Raw genomic sequence first — 8,607 nt, forward strand, 5'->3', positions numbered from 1 at the left:
GCATTTAAATCGATAGACTGTGGCAAACCCCAACAAAACCTCTCTAAATCCAGCTGGTGCTATACAGAGGGCAAGCTATACAGGAAGGAGTAACTGGACAAAAATAAATAAGGTGAAAATGTACAGATCCTGTAAAAGGATTTGGATGAAAATAGAGGCAGAGGTGATGCTCTTCCTCCTCCGCAGAATGTCAATCAGAATGATGATTCACAGCCTCAACTTCCTGGTGATGTGCTGTACAGCACCAAAGGCAGCTGCTGGGAGTTTATAGCAGTGCATCACATGACTCCACACAGACGTGATACATTACAGGTGACATAAGGAGAGGAGGCACATTTCAGACAAGGTCTCGGGACCACTTCCCCGATGCATTGCTGTCATTTCCTTTCAGCTATCAGTGAGTCAAAGTAAAGCAAATAACATTCTGCATGAAAATCGAAACCTTGACATCGGCTTGTAAGGATAATATTTGAAGACTTTTATTGAATTTTGTTTTGTGTATTTGTTGGGGGTGAGGGACACAAATCAGAATCAGAATTGAGAACACACAAGTCGGGATTGATACAGGCGGAGGCACAGTGAAGTCACATACCCTCTCCCCAGTGCTCAGGGTGGTCAGACTAGAACTGTATAAAACATCAGTTAAGACACAGCTGTGCACTGTCCATGGCTCTGATCACCACACTACAGGAAGGATGCTGAAACAGAAAGAGTTCAGGAGAGATTTATGAGGACGTTGCCAGGACTGGAGGAAAATTAACTAGGCTGGGGTTGTTTTCTGTAGGAACATTGGAAGCTGAGGTTAGGTTAAATGCCGGTTCATAAAATAATAAGTATGAAAAGGCTGATAACTGGAAGGCACAGATTTAAGGTAAAAGATAGAGACAGAGACACTCAAGAGACTGCAGATGCTGGAATCTGGAGCAAAAAACAAACTTCAGGAGGAACTCAGCGGGTTAGGCAGTATCTGTGGAGGCAAAAGGATTGTCAAAATTTTGGTTCAAGACCCTGCATTAGGGCTGAGAGTGTAGAGGGGAGACGACCAGTCTAAAGAGGTGAGAGAGAGGGGTGAGGCAGGGGCTGGCAGGTGATAGGTGGAAACAGGTGAGAATCAGAATGACATGACATGAAATTTGTTGCTTTGTGGCAGCTGTAGAGTGCAAAGACATAAAATCAATAAATTACAGATATAAGTAAATAGTCCAAAAAAAAAGGAATAGTGGAAAAAAAAGGAAAAGGTATTGCTCATGGGTTCATGGACCATTCAGAAATCTGCTGGTGGAGGGGAAGAAGCTGTTCCTGAAACATTGAGTGTGGGTCTTCAGGCTCCTGCACCTCCTTCCTAATGGTAGTAACGAGAAGAAGGATGTCCTGGATGGTGAGGGTCCTTAATGATAGATGCCGCCTTCTTGAGGCACTACCTCTTGAAGATGTACTGGATGGCGGGGAGAGTTGTGCCCGTGATGGAGCTGGCTGAGTCTACAACCCTCTGCAGCCTCTTGTGATCCTGTGCATTGAAGGCTCCATACCAGGCTGTGATGCAACCAGTCAGGATGCTCTCCACCGTACATCTATAGAAATTTGTAAAAGCCTTTGGTGACGTGCCAAATCTACTCAAGCTCCTAATGAAGCAGAGCTGCTGGTGTGCCTTCTTCATGATTGCATCAATGTGTTGGGCCCAGGACAGGTCCTCTGAGATGATGACGGCCAAGAACCTGAAGCTGCTCACCCTTTCCACTGCAGACCCCTCAATGAGGACTAGTGTTGTGTGTCCTCCTGACTTTCCCTTTCTGAAATTCATCATCATTCCCTTGGTCTTGCTGACGTTGAGTGTGAGGTTGTTGTTGCAATATCACTCAAGCGGATGATCTATCTCACTCCTGTACGCCTCCTCGTTGCCATCTGAGATTCTGCCAACAACAGTGGTGTCATCAGCGAATTTATGGTGAATTTATAAATGTGTAGATGATATAGAAAGAAAATCACGGGCAGATGGGGAGGGGCGGAGTCTGGAGACAACAGCTGGTGGGTGATAAGTGAAGAAAGCAAAGAAAGAAAAATAGGGGGCAGATGGAGCCAGGCAAGGGAAGGGGAGACGGAGGCTGGAAGGTGATTAGAGGAAATAAAAGCCTGCAAATGCTGGAGTGTGATAAGTAAAGAAGGTGATGTGGAACCAGATAAGGGAGGGTTGAGACACAGATGGAACCAGGTGGGGGAGGGGCTAGGGGACCCAGAAGATGTCGTGTGTGGGTGATTGGCAGACGGAACCAGGTGGGGGAGGGTCTAGGAGACCCAGAAGGTGTAGTGTGTGGGTGATTGGCAGACAGAACCAGGTGGGGGAGGGGCTAGGGGACCCAGAAGATGTCGTGTGTGGGTGATTGGCAGATGGAACCCGGTGGGGGGAGGGTCCAGGAGACCCAGAAGATGTCGTGTGTGGGTGATTGGCAGACAGAACCAGGTGGGGGAGGGTCTAGGAGACCCAGAAGGTGTAGTGTGTGGGTGATTGGCAGATGGAACCCGGTGGGGGGAGGGTCCAGGAGACCCAGAAGGTGTAGTGTGTGGGTGATTGGCAGACGGAACCAGGTGGGGGAGGAACATTATATTTACCAACTTCAGGTAACCTACACTCCTTGCCACGTTTAACAAGGGCCATGATGTCTCATCTTCTACAGGACTACATACTGAGGACCAAAATGTAGGATTGTTCTGAAATACTCTGTTTGAGCCAAATGAGAAAGGCAGGTATTTTTTCCAGTCACAGGATGTGGATGTCACTGGGAGACCAGCATTTAATTGATAAATTGGTAAATTAGTTTATTATTGTCACACCTACCAAGGTACAGTGAAAAACTTTGATTTGCATGTCACCCATACAGATCATTTCATTACATCAGTACACTGAGGTAGTACAAGGGAAAAGAGGTAGTAGAATGTAGAATATAGTGTTACAGTTACAGAAAAAGTGCAGTGCAGGCAGACAATAAGGTGCAAGGCCATGCTGAGGTAGATTGTGAGGTCAAGAGTCCATCTTATTGTACAAGCAGTCCATTCAATAGTCTTATATCCACAGGATAGAAGCTATCCTTGAGCCTGATGGTATATGCTTTCCAGCTTTTGTATCTTCTGCCTGATGGGAGGGAGAAGAGAGAATGTCCGGCATGGGAGGGGTCTTTGATTATGCTGGCTGCTTTACTGAGGCAGCAGGAAGTGTAGACAGAGTCCATGGAGTGCAGACTAGTTTCTGTGATGTGCTCAGCTTTGTCCATAACTCTCTGCAGTTTCTTGTCCATCCCTACTTGCCCCCCTAATTTAGTGACTTGTTTGGCTATTTCAATAGGGAGTTAAGATTCAGTTACACCAGTGGGTCTGGAGTCACAGCTATAGGCCAGACTGGGTAACAATTATTTTTATGAAAATCCAGTATTTTCATGGTCACCATGACTGATACTAATTTTAATTCCAGAATTAGTTATTTCAAATTTAAAATCTACTGCTGAGCAGCTGGACTTTAACTCGTGTCAGCAGATCCAAAGCCCAGGCCTGTAGATTCTGGAGTAGCAAAGTAACCATTGTGCCCCTCTGGTCTTGCAAATTTCTGTGCTTCTGTGATTCAGAGAGCACTTTCTACCGCCCCAGAATCACCTGCTTTCTCTTTCCCATTCTCCAACCACCTCCCAGAAACACACAACACTTCGTCCCCCTCCCGTAATGCAACATCTCCACCCCAAGTAACTTCACCCGGCCCTCTAGGCTAATTTTGTTACTGGGATCAAGTATGGTTAAATTTCAGAAAGTACCTTTTATCCACTTGCACTGTGAAGCAAAGACTTAGATGCGGTAGCTGAATTGGGTCTTAACATTCTTAGAAAGTCGTCGGATCAGTTGGTGTTGTAGAAGTACATTGGAGGTTGTAACTGGTGCTACCAACATGGCTTGGTTGTTGGAGAAGCAAGGAACACATTGTTCCTCAGAATAGGTGTCAACACAAAGTTGGATGAGAATGTACAAGACATAGTTAGTAAGTTTGCTGATGACACTAAAATAGGTGGTGTTGTAGACAGTGAAGATAGTTAACAGGAAATACAGAGGGATCCAGATCACCTGGGTAAGTGGGCCCAGGAATGGCAGATGGAGTTTAATTCAGATAAGTGCGAGATGTTGCAGTTTGGGAACACAAATCAAGGTTGGACTTTCACAGTAAATGCCAGGGTCCTGAAGAGTGTTGTAGAACAGAGGGACCCAGGAATACAAGTACATCGTTTCTTGAAAGTGGTGTCATTGGCAGACAGGGTAGTGAAGAAGGCTTATGGCATGCTGGCCTTCATTAATCGGGGCAATGAGTATAGAAGTTAGGATGTTATGTTGCCATCGTACAAGACCGTGAGGCCGCATTTAGAACAGTATGTTCAGTTTTGGTTGCCCTGCTATAGGAAAGATTCCATTAAGCTGGAAAGAGTGCAGAAAAGATTTACAAGGATGTTGCCAGAACTTGAGGGACTGGGTTATAGAGAGAGGTTAAGCAGGCTAGGACTTTATTCATTGGAACGTAGGAGAATGTAGAGTGATCTTATAGAGGTGTATAAAATCATGAGGGGCATAGATACAGTCAATGCACGCAGTCTTTTTCCCAGGGTTGGGGAATCAAGAACTAGAGGGCATAGGTTTAAGGTGAGAGGGGAGAGATTTAATAAGAACCTGAAGGGCAACTTTTTCACCCAGCGAGTGGTCAGTATATGAATTGAGCTACCAGAGAAAGTGATTGAGGCAGGTACATTAACAATATTTAAAAGACACTGAGACGGGTACAGGGATAGGAAAGGTTTAGAGGCATATGGGCCAAGCACAGGCAAATGATGGGCATCTTGTTTGGCATGGACCAGTTGGGCCGAAGGGCCTATTTCTGTGCTGTATGACTCTATGACAAAGTGGTTATTGGTGAGAAGTCTGTGGTCAGGAATCCTCTTGGAACATTCCCTGTTCCTTTGCTATAACATTGTAGCAAATACCACAGAGAATCCATGCCCATCTATTTCCATCTAGATCCCACTCCATCCGTGGAATCTAGATGGAAATAGCCTGATGGGCTGAATGGCCTCCCAGTCTGATCCTTCTTGTGCATCAGCCATAAAAGCTTTGACTTTTTTGCTGTGATATGACCAAAATGCCTCAAATGTCATAGCCCTATAAGAGTTATCAAGCAGATGGGGGCTTTCCTTGCTACGTGTTGTGTACAGTTTAGTCGTGGAGTGCACCAAATTCCACAAGAAAACAAATCCCCAGCCATTGTTTATTAACCACAAAACAATTTTGCCCAATAATCAAATATTCTGTAGTTTGCAATGCAGCAAATTGCTTCCCTGGTACAAGATTAGTTTGAATCTCACAAGCTGACATGCCATCCGTCTGCTGTTGTTCATGGAATTCATGTCTGTCAGTGCTGAATAGTGTGAAGCAGGGAGAAGTGACTTCATATCTATCAGATTTGCACAGCTGAGTAGTTCTGATAATGTTTGCCCTGAAACAGTAGACCATGAAGGATGCTACCTCTAGTGATCATGGAACACACAAATCAGAAATATCTCTTGCTATTCTGTGCTTTGCAAATAACACGTCCAGAGAATTCTTGCAAAACCTGCTTGGAGGGCACGGGCTTTTTGGGTGGGGTGAGGGTGTAGGAAGATATTTTAGTGGTGTCTTGTGGGAATAGGGGAAGGAAGGTCAGTATATTATCTGCCGCATGTATGTATGTAGGGTGAAGGGAGGTCAACATGATTAGGCTTCTCAAGGAAATAAATATCTCAGACGCTTGAAAGTTCAAAGGTTCAATTTTGACAGGAAGTCAATAAAATCCTAAAATAAGGAGGCCATAAAAATGCAAAGAGTAACAGAATACCACGGGAACGTTCTAAACATTTTGAAACTATAACAAATGTAACACCCTGCGTAGGGTGAATTGCAGAGCAGAGTTATTATGGAATTTTTAACTTTTGTTGTAAGAATTCTAGCTTATCTCTGTGCACTGCACTAAAGATACTGATCTCAGCAGACTCAAGCTGCAAGACCTGAATGCTGATTCCGTATGTGGGAAAGCTCTCTGACACTCCTGGATAGGACACAAAAGAAATATCTGCCTCTGCTCCATAATCCCGAGGTCATCCATAACTCTGCTGCCTTTGTTAGAGTCATGGAGTTATATAGCCCAGAAACAGGCCCTTCGGCCCAACTTGTCCTTGGCGACCAAGTTGCCTCACGGAGCTAGTCCCATTTGCTTATGTTTTCTCTATATTTCTTGAAGTGTTTCCTATCCATTTACCTGTCTAAATGTTCTTTAAACACTGTAGTTATATCCACTTCTACCACTTCTCCTGATAGCCTGTTCTATATACGCACCACCTTCTGTGTGAAAAAGTTGCCCCTCAGGTCCCTATTAAATCTTTCCCTTCTCACTTTAAACCCAGGGGAAAAGACCGTGGCTATTCACCTTTATCTATGCCCCTCATGATTTTATAAACCTCTATAAGGCCACCCCTCAGCCTCCTGTGCTCTAGAGAAAATAAAGTCCTAGCTTATCCAGCCTGTCCTTATGACTCAAACCCTCCTGTCCCAATAACATCCCCATGAGTCTTTTTACTGCAGCTTTTCCAGTCTAATGACATCCTTCCTACAGCAGGTTGACCAGAGCTGTACGTTCTACTCCAAATGTGGCCTTACCAACATCGTGTATAGCTGTATCACTTTAGTCATCTATGGCTGCTTTGCTTGCTAATCCACATCAGGTCCCGGTTGTCAATACTTCAGTTTTAAAATCCCTTCATAGTTTCACCTAATCCTCTGAGAGAATTGCGCTCTCTCTCAATTCTGGCCTCTTGCTTATCTCAGAATTTGATGATTCTTCCATCGGTGGCTGTGCCTTCAACTGTCAAGGCCCCAGTCTCCAGCACCCTTCCACTAAAACTCTAGATCTCTCAGCTTCCTTGAAGATCTCCTTAAAACCAACCTCTTTATCCAACTTTTTGATCATTTGCTCTAAAATATCATGAGCGTCTCAGTGGCACAGCAGTTATGGCTACTGCCATACAACTCCAGTGACCCGGGTTTGATCCTGACCTTGGGTGCTGTCTGAGTGGATTATCTGTGTTCTCCCCGTGACCGTGTGGATTTCCTCCAGTTGCTCTAGTTTCCTCCCACATATCAAAGATGTTAATTGGCCACTGTAAATTGCCCCTAATTAATGTGAGTAGCAGGAGAATTGCGAGTTGATGGGTATTTGAGGAAGAATAAATTACAGGGCAAAAAGTGGTGGAATAAGATAGATGGTGAAGCTTTAAGAGTTGGCATAGAGATGATGGGCCAAGGAGCCTCATTCTGTGTCAAAAGGAAATATTTAATATAAAATTTCCAATGAGGTACCTTATGGTGTTAATGGTGCTGTGTAAATGAAATTGTTATTATTCCGAACAGTGTTGCCTTTTTCTTTCTCTGAACCTCCCTCTGACTACTGACAACAGTTCTTATGAAGGGTCTCATAGAGCCATAGTTATACAGCACAGGAACAGGCCCTTCAGCCCAACTCATCCATGCCGACCAAGATGCCCACCTGAGCTAGTCCCATTTGTCTGTGTTTGGCCCATATCTGTCTAAACCTTTTCTATCCACGTACCTGTCCAAATGTCTTTCAAATGTTGTAGTTATGTTTACCACTTCCTCTGGCAGCTCATTCCATATACACATCACCTTCTGTGTGAGAAAGTTGCTCCTTTAAATCTTTCCCCTCTCACATCAAATCTATGCCCTGTAGTTTATTTTTATTTTTAAAGGCCACCTTTCTTTTCTGTCCTTTTAATATTCCATCCTTCACATTCTTATTTCGAGCATGCATCCTCTGTGTGCAATCTTTATCTGCATTAATTCACAATTTACCAAAATGTCAAAACTGCAGAACCTTGTAACTTCCTCTGCCACATCTCCTGTTACAAAGCTCTGACTTTTATAATGCCCTGTAAAATCCCCAGTCTATTTTCTTTCATTCAAGTCACTACAATAATGAGGAACCTGAGGTGTTCCATCAACTTTCTTCCATTCTTCCTGTGCTTGCTTGCTTAAGTTGGTTTGACTCAGGTAGGGTGGGCTGTTGGTGCTCCTCTCGTCTCCAAGTATAGGTGACCATTTCCTTGCAGTAAGCTCATCCTTTATAGGATAGGTCTTTGTCTTGAAAGTCAATCCTAGTAGGTAACATGGAATGTGAACTTTGTGTTGCACTCTGTCCCCAAAATTCAGAATACCATGACTACTGCTGCTATAGAGCATGTTTAGTGTGACCAAACTGGGTTGAATTTCTTTTCAATCAGTATCTCCTGATTCAAATTAACAAACCATGAGTTTTCTGGTCAGGTGTTTCTGTGTTTTAGAGTTATCTATGTTGTTTAGTTCAAACTATTACATTATTTGGTTTTTGGCAGAAATTAGTTATTAAACATTATCTCATGTAGATTGCATTTCTATGAACAATACAGCACAATACAGGTCCTTTGGCCCACCATGTTGTGCCGACCTTCAAACCACTCCTAAGACTAGATGCTTATCTAACAATCTCTTGAACGACCAAAG

Source organism: Pristis pectinata, chromosome 24 (genome assembly GCF_009764475.1).
Source record: "Pristis pectinata isolate sPriPec2 chromosome 24, sPriPec2.1.pri, whole genome shotgun sequence".
NCBI lineage: Eukaryota > Metazoa > Chordata > Chondrichthyes > Rhinopristiformes > Pristidae > Pristis > Pristis pectinata.